The sequence below is a fragment of the Drosophila takahashii genome, chromosome 3R, assembly GCF_030179915.1.
Source record: "Drosophila takahashii strain IR98-3 E-12201 chromosome 3R, DtakHiC1v2, whole genome shotgun sequence".
NCBI classification, from domain to species: domain Eukaryota; kingdom Metazoa; phylum Arthropoda; class Insecta; order Diptera; family Drosophilidae; genus Drosophila; species Drosophila takahashii.
The window spans coordinates 36,402,984-36,419,363 of record NC_091681.1 but is presented as its reverse complement, the minus strand read 5'-3'; the positions used below and the strand labels follow the sequence as shown (position 1 = coordinate 36,419,363).

Here is a 16,380-nt window from a genome sequence, read left to right as displayed (position 1 = left end):
CCTGTGAGTGTGGCCCAAAGGGCAGACAATGAAAATCAACTAAGCAATTGGCAACTAAACGAGACACCCGAAGTCAGCTCTTCAAGGCGAGGCAAACGGAAAACTGCCCAAGAAAGCGCAGTTGGCTCCTGTTTCCAATTAGCTGGCCATGACTGTGCCACAAATGTGTAGTGTGGTGTAGCAGGGGGGAGGGAATAGGGAGGGGGTGGTGTTGGAAAAGGCACACATGCACTGGCTGCAAAATGAAAATGAGAAACTGAGGAAAACAGAGAAATGAAAACTGAATTATTGCCCAGGGCGAAACGGAGGGGGAAAGGGGAAAATAAGGGGCTACAGCGCTTGGCTCAAACATAAATGTAATGCTTTTATTAGTTATCGATACCAACACTCACACACCCATGGGTGCAGGCTATATACACCGAGAAAAATGTATATTTTTTATTTGAAAAAAGAATAGGGAATTTGTAATTAAAACCTTATAACAGGGATTTCTTAACTGTATTAGCAGACCATTTTTTTATTGTTTTGAGTTTTTAAAACTATTAAAACCTATTTGAAAATTAACAAAAAAAAATGTAGAAACATTTAAAAAATTACAAAATTAAAAAGTTGTAATTAACAAAGGTATAGTGCATTAATTTTTAAGGAAGTCCTTGTGGCACCGAAATATAAGAAAGAAATAAAATAAATTAAATTAGCTTAATATGATTTTCGTAACAACCTTAAATTGTTAAGAATATTTAAACAACAAATAAAGCTGTTTATTTTTTGAATACAATTTTTTTTGTTTAAAATAATCTACAAAAATTATTGGAATTAAATTTATTATTGGTGACCTACTTTTGAATTTTGTACCACAACTTTTTGTTTTCGCCACTTAAAATATGTGTCTTATAATATTTTTAATTGCGCTCACACCATTTTTCCCAGTGTATGAAAGAACAAGAAAGATACGGGAAGGGTCTAACCATGTCTCGCGGGGGCCGGCGATCTAAGGAGGCGGGACTCCTCCGGCTGGAGGGCTGGTATCCGGCGCCAAAGATTTACCAAACATCCGTTGGAAAATATACCCCATTCCCACTCCTATTCCCATTCCCCTCCTCATTCCCACTGTTGTTGTTAGCCAAGTTTGTTGTTGGCAAACGCGATTGCAGCAAATCAGAAAATGCTCGCACAAGTGCGAATGTGAATATTGATGCCCCGGCATATAAGTATGTATGGGTTATAATATATATATATAAATATTTATATATGTATGAGGGGGTTGGGGCAACCGTGTGTGTATAGTTGGCATTGCAAAACACAAACACAAAACTTCCATTCTGGTCGTGCTCCGCGAGTCGACTTTAGCCAGCCACTTGGCGCTACTTCGCCCACTTCAGCGCCACTCCACCCACTCAGACCGCCCACTCACACATACATAGGGCTACCCATACACACACAGAGCGCTCCTTGCTCGCTTACTTGCTACTTCCGCTTCCGAATCCGTTTTGTGTGCTGTCGCCGCAGAAATTTAACGAAGTCACACGTCGCCAATGCTCTCTCTCTCTTTCTCGCTCTCTTTCTCTCGCCAAAAAGCTCTCCCGAAACAGCATCCCGAAGCATCTTCGGCATCCTCTTCGGTATCCTCGTCGGCATCCTTTCGGCTTTCAGATGGCAGCAGCATCCTTTTTGGCGTCCTCGCCTCAGTTGCGAATTCAGTTTCGGAGCGTTCGGTAGTGGAGACAGGCTGATTTTGCGACAACCTAACCTCACAATCGTGATCTAAACGAACAGTCGAAGTCGAAGAGTTGTTGTTTTGTTTTGGTTTTTTGTCGTTCAAAAATTTCGCGCGATTTTTTGTGTGCACTTGCGACTTTTAGGGGCAACCCCAGGATCTGTCGCCTCGTTCGTGACTCAGACTTTTCCTCTGGATCCTGCGGAGCGTACGTATTTGTGGCTTCAACTCCGCCAGTGTGTGAATGGTGTGGTGTGTAGCCGGCATATCCTTCTAAAAACCCCCACCCAACGTTACCATTGTTGTTGCCACACCATTGTAATTGCAGTCGGTGTGGCACTGGCAACGCGGCGTATACTTGACATCTTCGCCGCCAAATTGTGCGATTTCTTCAACTCGTTCACGCTTCCTTTTTCGGCTCCTTGAGCATTCGCTCCTGGCTCCCAGCTCCTTGTGACATTGGCGTGAAGACGTGAAGAGCCCTCGAAAATCCGCTATTCCACAATATATATATTCGCAATCCATTTGCCTGCTGCCCTGGACGGGCAAACAAATTTTTGCAATTCAATTTCTATTGTGCATTGCCGATGCGAAATGTGCGCATCGTTTGCTGTCAATGCCAAGTATTCAGCATAAAAATTGAAAATTGCATGCAAATTAAATAAATAGACATCCGAGGACCGAGGACCTAGAGGAGAAACAGCTGAGATAGACACTCAAGAACCATATATATAGCTGAAGCACAGTACAAATATCGCTGCGAAAATGACAGTTGTGAGTTGTGGCTCAGATTTGGCTTCGCATGCGGGGCGCAATCAAAGCAAACGTCATTAGCACTCGCGACATCGCCTTCGATTGACAGAAGGGAAGGGTAGAGGAGAAGGAGCAGGAGCAGCAGATCCTGCCGCAGGATTCAGCAGCCAGGAGGCCAGGCACGAACAACTTTACATTTGCATAACTTCGGTGCAGCTCCAGCGTTCAGATTCCGATTCACAGGTACGAGAAAAACTCCTTACCAAAGTCGATTTCCGTTTCAGCATCCCCGTTAGTCCCCTTCCCCTTTTGCAACTTTGCTATCATTTCTATTTTCCTGTTTCTGTTTTTCATACCCGATATCTCAATCCTCTTTCCCTTTCCCTTCTGAAAACCCTCGAGTTGAAAGGGTAAAATCGGAGAATATTCAGCCCGTGCTGCGGAGTTTGCTGTGGCAAATCCATTGTGGTGCATTTGGAGGTGGTTAGGAGGATTCGCGGGCTTAGGGAGCCACCTTTACCTTTTTTGGGTGGTCCTGGGCCCTGGGTGGCTCTGTAAGCGATTAAAGAACAAACTGAGCTCGCTTAGCAGCATTTAAGCGGTCTCAGTTTTTTAGGTCAGCTCCTCTTGATTTAATGATCCAATAAGGAGCTTCTCGGATGTACAAATTGAAACCTGTTGGAGTGGCTCAAGTTTTTCCAGAGCAGCAATTAGAATGATGCTTTAATATCATTCGGTATTGTTGGTAGATTCTTTTCATGGCTTTTTTACAAATCAGGTTTTGTTACAAAATTAATAGGTGCTTATTATAATAACTATTAGTTTTCGATACAGGGAACCCAAATTTATGTTCTTGACTAAGCACCGCATTTATGGAACAATTTATTTATTTACTTCAACTTTAATATAAACTGCAAATGGTAATAATACTTTTAATAGAAAAATTTAAAACTAAAACAAAATTATTAAGGACCTCATTTATGGAACTAGATTTAATGATTATATTTTAATAGATAAACTTATGTCAGAGTCTTCTTATAATTAAAACTTTAAGGAGATTATTTAAATTATCTCCTATTAAATATTTTTTTGTGGAAAAAGAAATAAAAACTTTAGTTTAGAAATTACACTACTTCAGGAAAAGATGCTTGGAGATTAACTGCTTGGACATATATAGAAAGTCCCTTGCTTATACAAACAATAGTTCATATCTTTGACCCAAATATATTTTAGAGTGGTAAATTAAAAAGAAATAACATTTGACGACCACAGTTAATCGTTGACAATATTTTTAGCATCACAAGTTTTTTAATAACAATATTCCAATCTGCAATGCTATTATTCTGCGGAGATTGCTGGGTACTTGTTGGTCTAGCACTCTTGACAATAGCTCCTCCGATTTGTTTTAGCTTTGCTCGTCTGCCACGCTCTGCTCTTTGCTTTGGTATCAACTTTACGGCTGCCTCTGCTCCGGATTTCTCACCCACTCCCCCTCGGCTCCACTCCACTACACGGCTCCATCATGGCCACGTTATCCAACTTTTAGTTATGGCTTTCGCTTTTCGCATAATGTCAGTTTTATTTGGTTTTGGTTTTCACTGACGGGGCGCGGTGGGTGGTAGTGCTACCTAAAGGTCTCTTAACGGAGTAGGATTGGGGATATCGGGAATGGGGGATGGGGATAACGTCCCGGCTCAAATCCATGCCAATGCCCAAGCTCCAGGCTCCGGGCCTCGAGCCCCTTGCCTGGCCATTCGGCACCCTTGCAAGATTTATTGTGCCTCATACACTCGTACACACGTACACATAACACCTTCTGGCAGGGACCTTCGTCTACCCAGTAACACCCCTTTTTGGGCCACGAGAGCCGCGCCTTGGGTTTCAGTTTTAGCCACCATATCCTGGCTCCATCTCCATCTCGTTCTCGTTCTTCATACATCTGCAGTCCCATAATCTCTACTATTTGCATCGCAGACTTTGCTTTGGATTTTCCTATGGCAATGGATTTAGTTATGGTTTTTCTTACTCTCCGGCTTTCCGCTTCAAACCCTCTTCCCCCTTCTTTAGTCCTGCTGTCCATCCGTCTCTTCTCCGGTTGCGCTTTTTACTTCACACACACACACTTTCCCAGCAGTCGGACGTTTGTTTTTCCTGCCGTTCCTGCCCCACACACACTGAGCAAAAAAGGTTTGCCTAGTTATGGCTGAGAAAGAGATGGTTTTGGGGCAAGGGGTTGGTAGGAAAGTCCTGCGGCCAACCGCAGCAAGCGTCCCAGTTGTTGGCCCAGGGCGTCCAGGAATGCGGCTAATGAATAACCATCGTAATCCAAGCTGAAGCCCAGGCGATATGCAAATATGTAAGGCAGATTAGCTGATTGTAAGTCCGCGATGGGCAAAGTTATCGGGGTGTAAAAGTGCTCTTCATATTTTCTTTAGTTTTTATTAGGGGTTAAGATATATATTTTTAAAAGGTGTAATTTTTAGAGATTTCGGAAAAAAATAAATGCAATTTTGTTCAAATTTTTCAATATAAATTTTTCAAATAGGACCTTTTACTGAAAAGTTATGAGCAAATAATGAAATTCAAGCAGTGCAGTCCTTTGGCTCAGTAATGGGTATCTGACAGTTTTTAGTTTTATTACAGATCTCTTAAAATATATATTGCTTAACTTTTTAACTAACTTCTTATATTTAAATTTTTAAATTAAGGAATTTTCTCAACATTATTTCTCAATTGAAAATGGTTGAGATTACATAAAGCCATTATTTCATTTTGATTGTGCAATTTAACATTTCTAATCGCTAGCTTTAAAATGCCTTGAGGCGCCACATTTATCAAAGATTTATTGTCAAGTTAATAAATTAATTTGAGCCAAAGGTCGGAATCTTTCACTTAACCTTGCCAAACACCGAATGCCAATAATTTTCCCATCCCATCTTTTGTTATCGAATCTCTGCACTTTAAATTCCCGGCGACTCCCACAACCTCGGCTAATGAAATTTGTGGAATTTATTTCTTAGTTCTGACTTCATTATTATGTGAGTGTGGTGTGTGGAGTGCGGATTGTGGAGTGCGCATATAGTATGCCGGGGCAATCCATAAAATTTGATCCCTGATCCATTCATTGCCAGGTTCCCAGGCAAGGCACGCATTTACGCCCTGCGAGTCCTGCGAATGCTATCGCAACCCATCACTGGCATGGCGACCGCAATAGCTCTTCGCCCGGGTTTATTCTTTTTGGCCCGGTGTAGTCGTAACTCGTTCGCTCCGCTCAGATTTGGGGCTCCTTGAGGAAGCCGAAGCCGCACATGCGAGCGCTCACACACACAGAGACACACACACAAACGCAGGACTAACAGGATTTCCCATAAAACGGAAATGGCATTATCCTCGCACATATTGTTGTGCGGATTTTAGTTTTTATTACACCAAGCAGAGCGCGGCTGCTGTCCATAAGAAGCCTTACGCCGCAGGAAAACCCAAGGAGCAAAATAAGGAGCAGGAGCAACTGCGGCAGCATAAATATCATTTGTGTCTGTTTGTGTGATACATCAAGGAGTGACCCATTAGCCACCCGGCACCCACTTACCGCTCACCTGGCGGTTGCAATTTATGGCCGGACCCCTTAAAACTCCACACACTCCTTTGGAGGAGGCTGCCAAGGAGGATTGCTCTACGCTAATAGGGTTCCAAGGCATTGTCTTCGGCCATGGGGAAGTGTTGGAGGTGGCAGGGTCCTGACCCGGGATCTGATCGTTTTCTATATTGCGGGCAAGATTTATAATACAGCTGGCCAAAAACAACAAAGGCGTCAAGTGGCCGCAGAATCCTAATGCAATACACTGTTTTAAATGAAATGAAATTATTTATTTGTTGTACCAAATGCTACAAATTTAAATTAGGATAATTTTTGCAGATGTTTTTTTTTTTTAACTTTCTTACTTTAAAGATATAATAGATCTTACTTTTTCCTTAATCATAGTTTCTATTAGAAACATTTTTACAAAATAATATTTCTTAATAATCTTAATATAATACTCTGATTTAATATAAATGTATTAATTTTTTTTTTGTACCAAATGTTATCATTTTATGAGAATTTTTGGTTTAATTTTCTGAATTTTTATGTTAGAGCTGTTCTACATTTTTCTTTAATCTTAGTTTCTCTTACCTAAATTATTACAAAATATTAGTAAATAAAAAACATCTTGGATCTTTGATTTTCCTACAAAATGCCATAATTAAGTTTGGCTTTTTAATGCCTTTAATTTCGTTTAGAAAATTTGAATGCCTACTTTAGATTGTTTGTGGGCTCCTTTGAGGACTTTGCAAATGCTCGGCGAAGTTTTTTGAGCTTCCCAAAACTACTTTTGACCACTGAGAAATGGTTTTTCTCTCGAGTTGAACGAGTTGCACTAATCCTTTTTCCTTTCCTTATTTTTTTTGTTTTTGCTAATTTTTCCTAAGTGTTTTTCCCCCGGCTGCTGCTGCAATCGCTCAAACAAAAACCGAAACCAAAACCCCAAGCAAAGCAAAGCAACCTAAACAAACACTTGAGGTGTGTAAAGTTAGCCAAGGCTGCGTTTTTGCTTGGCTTCGTTTTTGGCCCACATTATGTGTGTGCGGTGCGGTTGGAGATTTTGGCTTTTGGACGAGAAAACTCTACCGTCTGTCCTTCTGTCCAACTGTCTTTGTCCGTCTTTTGTATCTGGCTTACTTTGCTTTTGTGCTTAATCACAACACGCACATTTACATATTGGTTTTGGCCAACTTGAGCAATCCTTTAAGATCCTGGCCAACCCTTTTTTCTCCGTCGCTGCTTTATCTGTTCGCCTTTGTTGTTTCTATGTGGTTCAAGTTCAGCACACCGCCGGGGGTCGGTGGGTGGCTAGGTGGGTGGCTGGGTCGGTGGGTTGGTGGGTCAGGCTTACGGTTAAGTAAACACTCAGCAAGAAGCATCCGCACACACTCACTCGCCAGGCGGTCCTGGCCTCCCTGGACAGCCATTGCCCAGCCGTTTGCGGCCAGGCATTGTTTTCACTTTCAACCTTCCTACCTCCCAACCACCCAAAGCCACCTCATACCTCCCCAAACCACCCACCCAATCGCCGACTGTCTCTGGTCCTGTCTGTTTGTCTGTCCAAGTGTCTGGTTGACGGGCGGCTGTCCTGTGCCTTGACTGTGTAACGAACACACTCGATGAGCGTTGTCCACCCTAACACCTCTGTCTACGTTTCGACCGGCCTACTCAGAGAGCTGGGTGTGGGTTTGTGTTAAGATAGAACAAGAGTGTCACAGAACTAACAGTAGTAGACAGAGAAACGATAGCGATAAGAACTTAAACCCAACGGCTAAGACTCGGACGAGAGAGTGTACCTATCGAAGGTGGAGGCCCAGATGGTAATGGCCGCCTTCTATACCCACCCTACCTGTAAAGCCTCATCAGACTCTACCCTTAAACAACCGCTGCGCTACATTCTCTTAGGGGCCCTCAAAAGATAACAATTTAATTCATATTAAACTTCATCTTTAATACTCCAAATGCGATAATACGGTTCACTCTTAATTCTAATAATGCTAAAACTAAGTCCTTAAGACTAAAACGTTGTCTACGTTAAGCGACTCTCTATACTGTCGTGATTGTATTTACGATTGTCAAAAAGAAAAAGGAAATGAAAGTATTTACTTTACGTTAAATTGTGGCTGATTACATTATGTTATCGATATACGATATTCTTATTCAATTAAAAGGCACTTAGGCAGATCAAGTTAAATTATTCTAGTGCAAACGATTCTTATTTGAGGTCCAATATACGGTATATATTATATGATAGTAGTTAAGTAAATATATATATCAAATGTGTGGGCTTAGACAAGAATGAATATATAGGTAAATGTTTTGACGGCTATGCCGTACTTACGAACTCTCCAACGAAGTCAGCAGGCCTGATGACGATCGATGTGTGCTGTAGAACTTTGAAGTGTTTATGTAATGGTTATATATGTCAATCTATATCATAAGCACACACGAAATAATGTTGGCTAAATAGGAATCGTAAAGTAAATTAGAATCGTATCTTAAATGTGTTGGGAAAGAAGCAAACTAAACTACTTTTACTTAATGCGATACAAAGAACAAGTTGGCAGCCCCGGCCAACGTGAACTGGAACCAGAATTGGAACTGAAATTCCAATTGGGATGAGACTTCGTGTTTGCGCGTGCCTGCGCGGATTTGACGAATCGGCGCCGGTGGGATTCGTCCGAATTTCGTCCGACTGGATCGGACCTGTCGATTTTGGTGCAGTTTTTGCACGATGAAAACCTCACGCGGGCTTGGTGAGGTAGAAACGGCGTTCCTTGATGCCGCTTGCGGTTGGGCGCTGACAAACTAGGTCCGGTATGACGAACAGTACGGTAGTCCAGGCGTGGAAAGGAGAAAAGATCCACTTCACGCGGGGTGCGCCTTTACAGAATTCCTTTATGTAGATTCAGGAGTGGCGATGATGAAATACGACCCAGGCGTGGGCTCTGATGAAATGTTAAATCCAGGCGTAGAGCTGATGCAAATCCTGGGCGTCGCGCTCGCGTGGCACTGATGCAACGAAAATGTTACCGCTTCAGCGGCTCCAGCTCCTTGCTGTGCGCAGAGGGAGGGCTCGCAAACTTTTGCAATTCTTGGAAATCGCACGTGGTCGGTGGTTTCTGTGTTCTGGGAAATTCCAGTCAGAAAACGACAATATTTCTGAGAAATTAACTCACCAACAAGAATAGGAACAATAATAGGGGAAAATATGCACAGATTATCAGGAAAATCACTCGCGGATGATTGGATGCGATCGAATTAAGTAATTTTTACGGAGCGAACGAACTGGTCACGAGAGACGCTGATATAAAAGAGGCGGAAATCATGGCTTCTAGTGTGAACGTCGTATGCGTGAAATCCCAAAATCCTTAAGTATGGTATTTTCGGTTGATTAGTGTCAGGATCGGATCCTCGCTAATAGCAGGGTCGCATTTCGGGTGAATGACTTAGCTGCAATGTCTTCGCTAATACTTAGGCAAAAATATACTGACTCTCACAACCACAGTTTTGATTTTTAGTCCCTGTGACTAACAATAAAAGCTGAAAAAGGAGTCAGGAGGGATTACCAAATGTCCTTGGCATGGAATTTACCAAGTTCTTTGCCATTCATGTCTTCCAGGACATATATTGATTGGCCAAGTTTCTCCTTAACTCGCGCTTTTGTTCCGACTGGTGCTAGTTTTGCGTTGAAATTGTTGGCTGCGTTGCTCAACGCAAAGTTCCGTTTTGTCACTTCTTGACCTACTTCAAACGATCGGGGTCTAGTACGTAGGTTATATGTACGCTGGTTCGTCTCATACGCTTTGGTTAGATGTTTGTGGATGCTAGAGCGAATTCTCTGACACTCATCAGTCCTTGGGAGGTCGACATCTCCTTCGGCGAGTAAGCCTAACTTGCGCAACAACTTGTAGTCTTGGCCGTGTGAAATCATATGTTGGCCAAATACAACCTGGTAAGGTGATACACCGATGGACTGATGGATGAAGTTACGAAGTGAGCAATTGATGCTGCTGAGGAAAATATCCCATTCGCGCTGGTCCGAGCGGATGTAAGCTCTCAAGGCCGCGTTGATTGAGCGGTTGACTCTCTCCGCTGCGTTGGACTGCGGAGCATAGGCACCAGTAAACATGTGGCGAACGCCATATTTCGAAAGGAAGTCGGAGAAGTCACGGCTTTTAAACTGAGTGCCGTTGTCACTCACGACTGTTTCAGGCACACCAAAGCAAGGGAAAATTTCCTCGCGAAGTATATTGACTATCACTTTTGTGGTGAACTTTTTCACTGGCTTTAGAAAAGTGAATTTCGAAAAGTGATCCAGGATAATCAATATGCCAATGTTGCCAGATTTGGAACGCGGAAACGGTCCAATAAAGTCCAGATAGAGACGTTGGAATATCCTTTCGCTGTGTACTTGTACGCCCATAGGTGGTTTCAAGGAACGTGTAGGATACTTTGTGGTCTGACACGTTTCGCAGTTGCGTATATAGTCCCTCACGTTAACTACCATGTTTGGCCAGTAAAAACGACGGCGAATGCGCTCAAGGCATTTAGCCATTCCACAATGCGCAGATGTTGGTTGGTCATGGGCAGCCCTGATGACGCTCTGGCGCAACGACTCGGGTACAAGCAATTTCCAACAATCGTCTGGTGAAGTATCGATCGAATTGGGAAATGCCGCACGGTAATAGATGAAATCATCGACTACTTGAAAGTCAGGCAGTCCTGCGGATGAGAATTTTTGCCGGAGTGTCGAATATTCTTCCGATTGGAAAGCATCCGATGCGAGATCGATTTCAGGATGAACTTCCAGAGTTATCGCAGCCACTTCATCATCATCCTCAAACGAACGGGAAAGAGCATCCGCCACGACATTTTCAGTTCCTTTACGATGCTCGATTTCAAAACAGAAACCCTGCAGTTTGATAGCCCATCTGGCCAGTCTACCGCTTAGATCGGATTGGTTCATAAGCCAACGCAAACTGGAGTGGTCAGTGACTACTTTGAAGGAATGTCCATCGATATACATCCTGAACTTTTTAATCGCCAAGACTACAGCCATGCATTCGAGCTCAGTAACCGTATAGTTGCGTTGGGCTTTGTTGAGCTTCTTGGACATGAACGCTATTGGTCGTTCGCAACCAGACTCGTCACATTGGGCTAGCACTGCGCCAACACCATGTAGTGAGGCATCGCATTGCAAAATGAATGGTTTCTCGTAGTTCGGATGGACGAGACAGGGAGCAGAGCATAACTTGGCCTTAATGTTCTCGAAGGCCTCTTGAGCGAGTTCATTCCATTGATATGCCTTGCCACGTAGCAACTCTGTGAGGTGGAATATGACCGAGGAATAGTTTGAGATGAAGCGCTGGTACCAACCGGTCATACCAAGAAATCTTCTCAGCTGTTTCTGAGTTTTGGGAACCGGGAATTCGCTGACCGCGCTGATTTTGTTTGGATTCACTTTAAGTGTTCCTTCGCCCACCAGATAACCTAGGTAATCGACCTGTTTCAAACAGAACTGACTCTTCTGGACATTTATTGTTAATCCTGCTTTCCTCAGTTGTGTGGCTACCTCAGACAGATGTAGGAGATGGTCTTCGAAACTGTTGGACAACACCAAAAGATCATCAAGGTAGACTAGGACATGCGATTTTAGCTGATACGGAATTACGAAGTCCATTAAACGGCACATGGTTTGTGGAGCGTTGGTTAAACCGAACGGCATCCTTTTGAATTGGTAGAGCGGACGATTCGGTACTGTAAACGCTGTCTTTGCACGGGATTCTTGATCTAGGCAGATTTGCCAAAATGCATCCTTAAGATCTATTTTGGAAATGCAATACACTGGCGGGAGACGACTAAGCAGACCATCCATTATAGGAATCGGATAAGCATCCTTAACGGTAACTGCATTGAGTTTCCTTGCGTCGAGACAAAACCGTACCTTGCCAGGTTTGACGTGCAAGGTAACTGGAGAAGACCAAGGTGATGATGGTGCTTCTTCTATGACGTCCATTTCAATCATGCGATCGATTTCGACACACAAAAGCTTTTCCTTAGCTGGTGATAAAGGATAAAACCTTTGCTTTATTGGTTTTGCGGTAGACGTGTCTATGTTGTGCTCTATCAATCTGGTCAAACCCAAGCCCTCGTTCTCGAATGATGGAAAGAAGTCGATCACCTTTTGCAACTTGGTTTTCTGTGCTTTGGACAAACAGATGTGAGAGGAGTCGTCCTCGGGTTGGCAATCGATTTCATTGACTAAAAACGAATGTTGAATGGTAAGGCCAAAGGTTTCCCAGAAATCCATACCGCATATCACGCTCTGTTGTATAGAAGGTACTATTAGGAACTCGAAGTCTGAAACTATATTCTTGTACGTCAAGGGAATAGAGATTGTGCCAGCCACGGATTGTATTTGACCGTCTGCGGTACGCACAACACTTTTGAATTTGTTATAGGGCTTGTCGGATATTATTTCTCGGGCAAGCTGTCCACCAATGACGCTTCGGTTAGCCCCGCTGTCTAGAAGAGCTGAATATTCGAAACCGAATATCTCTACAATTGTGAAAGGCCGAATGTCATTCTTTTTGTGAATAATAGATGAAACGATGCAACGGTTAAAAGCTCTTTTGCGCATCCAGAATTTGCGAATGCGCATGGCAGAACGACGTGTGGAATAGAAAATGGAATTGACTTTAAAAAGTTGAAGCCTTCGTTTTAGATAATCTTGCAAACGAATGTGATACGGCTTGAAGGTTAGATTAGTTGTTACGTCAGGTTTGGAAATAGACAAATCAGGTAAATTATCCGTCGCCGCAGCATCCGGAGTATTTTGCTTATCCGAGGCTAACGGCGGACATCCACTTTCTTGCGAATGTCCTGCTTGGAGTTTTCCGAAACCGGATTACATTTTGCGCAACTGGGCTTATATACGTCGGGTGTGCCACAACCGTAACAGAAAATACGATGAGGTTTACTACAATCGTGGTACCTGTGACCCTTTTCATCACAGTTCCAGCATACAAATTTATCTGCAGACCTAACTGCGCAGACCTCATCCTCAACATCGGCTTCTTCTTCGGACTGATCTTCCGAGTCGTATTCGTGAAGGATTGTGTTGACGAACCGCTTAGTTGGATTCGGGCGTTGAACTGGCTTCGAACGAGTGCTACGATAAAATTCTTCGTGGCGGTGACACGCCTTACGCAACGTTTCCAAAGACGGGGTGTCAACATGCAATAACTCAAGTTTAAGATCTTGCTTCAGATTGTGTCGAACTTCGCTGGCTAGCTCGCTGTCATGCATGGGCTCGCGAAGAGAATTGGCTATGATAAGCATTGCGTCGAGGAAGTCATCAAAACTTTCGTTTGAACCCTGTTTACGACGACGCATAACGCTTTTAATTTCACGATCTGATCTTTGATCCGAGTATCTTTCCTTTAAACGCCTGCACAATACACGCCAACTCATCTCATCTACCGACCTATGAACACGCCAGTAAAAAGATAAGGCAGGACCGGCAAATAACAAATTTGCAAACTGCGACAGCAAATCGAAATTTCCGTTTAGGCTTTGTGTGGTGAGGCAATTTACACGGTATATAAAATCCTCAACAGCGATGTCGTTCGCTGAACCACTGAACTTGATTCGCCAATTTGAAATTACGCTTGAAATCCTGTCAGGACGATCCAAGGAAAGATCGCTGCGATCGCTTCGAACATCTGGAGAGTTCCTGACTCGCTGACTGTTTTGACCTTGACTGTTCTGGAAATCAGCTTGTCCTGAATTGTTTCGGAATTCGTGCTGCGGTTGAGTTGTACTGCTATCGACAAATGTGGACCTATTCAATTGGCTAAACATCTGAGTAATGTTGTCTGTCATGGATACTTGAAATTCTCTCTGGCTTTCGATCATGCTTACTTGGAATGCCCTCTGGTTCTCTTTCAATGCGCGTAGTTGATTCGCGAGACTTTGTTGTTCCGGGTCTTCGGTTGTATTTGGGTTATTAGCTTGTCCATTGTCTTGCTGAGAATTCAGGTTAGAATTCTGAGCGATGATAACATTATTCTGATTGTCAGCATTTCGAGACATAGATCTAGTCGTCATCCGATTTTCCATTCCGGGATTGGGATTAGGTCCTGTCTGAGACTGTGCACATGGTTGAGAGCAAGTTGGACAAGTGTTGTTGTCCTGCAACCAGTTTTGTAGACAAGCCTTGTGAAAGCAATGTTTACAAGGAGTTTCAATTAAATCCAAATCGAAAACCACTCCATTGCAGAGGGTGCACGTCACTGAACTATCATCCCCTAGAGAAACTAGGTTCTCGTTGCTGTGCCTAACCGACATCTTTAAACGATTGGCTAAACGAAAGGACTGACTAAACTTAATAGAAGAAAACCTTGGAGCGAATGATTCACAGGGATTCGAAATATGGACTAAATATAGCTAACTATTAAGTGAAAATATCAAAAGCGAAAAGGTTATGGTACGATATGCGATAGAAATATACGGTAATCATTCAACAATGACAAAACGAGAGAAATCTTTGAGAAATACGGAATGCGATAATATCATAAAAATGTGAGGGGCTTATCCTGAGGAGTAATGCAGCAGCAGGTTGATTTTTGTTCGATAGGTACGAATTATAAACTGTAAATGTTGGCGGAATTAATTATAATAAAATTATGTTTTGAAGCCTTTCCAAATAAAAGAGGAACTAGCCGAATCTATCCAACTAGAGCAAGTCTCGATTTTATTTTGAAAAGGAGGTATTGTTTGAAAACTGAAAACCTGGTATAGAACCGACTTTAAATCAGAACTATAAATCCTAAGTATCAAATAATCAAATTGGAATGTTTTTAACTATAATGTTCGACTATGACCGAACTGATAGAAAAACATATTACAAAAGTATAACATTTTTGCTGGTATGGCTCCGAATCTGTCCAGAGACCATCAAATCCAAGTCAAAAATGAAATACCGACTGAAACTAAAATTTTTCAAAAATGGATGGATTGGACTATTTTCGGGAAGCTCGGCTGTCAAACGACAGATGCCTGATCAGGCATCGGGCTTGCTCCATTGTTGGGCGCCATTTAATTCTGTAACGAACACACTCGATGAGCGTTGTCCACCCTAACACCTCTGTCTACGTTTCGACCGGCCTACTCAGAGAGCTGGGTGTGGGTTTGTGTTAAGATAGAACAAGAGTGTCACAGAACTAACAGTAGTAGACAGAGAAACGATAGCGATAAGAACTTAAACCCAACGGCTAAGACTCGGACGAGAGAGTGTACCTATCGAAGGTGGAGGCCCAGATGGTAATGGCCGCCTTCTATACCCACCCTACCTGTAAAGCCTCATCAGACTCTACCCTTAAACAACCGCTGCGCTACATTCTCTTAGGGGCCCTCAAAAGATAACAATTTAATTCATATTAAACTTCATCTTTAATACTCCAAATGCGATAATACGGTTCACTCTTAATTCTAATAATGCTAAAACTAAGTCCTTAAGACTAAAACGTTGTCTACGTTAAGCGACTCTCTATACTGTCGTGATTGTATTTACGATTGTCAAAAAGAAAAAGGAAATGAAAGTATTTACTTTACGTTAAATTGTGGCTGATTACATTATGTTATCGATATACGATATTCTTATTCAATTAAAAGGCACTTAGGCAGATCAAGTTAAATTATTCTAGTGCAAACGATTCTTATTTGAGGTCCAATATACGGTATATATTATATGATAGTAGTTAAGTAAATATATATATCAAATGTGTGGGCTTAGACAAGAATGAATATATAGGTAAATGTTTTGACGGCTATGCCGTACTTACGAACTCTCCAACGAAGTCAGCAGGCCTGATGACGATCGATGTGTGCTGTAGAACTTTGAAGTGTTTATGTAATGGTTATATATGTCAATCTATATCATAAGCACACACGAAATAATGTTGGCTAAATAGGAATCGTAAAGTAAATTAGAATCGTATCTTAAATGTGTTGGGAAAGAAGCAAACTAAACTACTTTTACTTAATGCGATACAAAGAACAAGTTGGCAGCCCCGGCCAACGTGAACTGGAACCAGAATTGGAACTGAAATTCCAATTGGGATGAGACTTCGTGTTTGCGCGTGCCTGCGCGGATTTGACGAATCGGCGCCGGTGGGATTCGTCCGAATTTCGTCCGACTGGATCGGACCTGTCGATTTTGGTGCAGTTTTTGCACGATGAAAACCTCACGCGGGCTTGGTGAGGTAGAAACGGCGTTCCTTGATGCCGCTTGCGGTTGGGCGCTGACAAACTAGGTCCGGTATGA

The 16,380-nt window shown here is 42.6% G+C and overlaps 1 protein-coding gene across 1 annotated transcript in view; it reads left to right on the top strand.

Annotated features, from left to right (window-relative positions):
* The first annotated feature begins 2,454 nt into the window (after positions 1-2,454).
* DIP-gamma (Dpr-interacting protein gamma) overlaps positions 2,455-16,380 on the top strand; it is a 59,323-nt gene continuing 45,397 nt past the window's right edge. The window contains exon 1 of the mRNA XM_044395608.2: positions 2,455-2,713. The gene's annotated coding sequence lies outside the window, so the exon portion shown is untranslated. The remainder of the gene's footprint in view (positions 2,714-16,380) is intronic.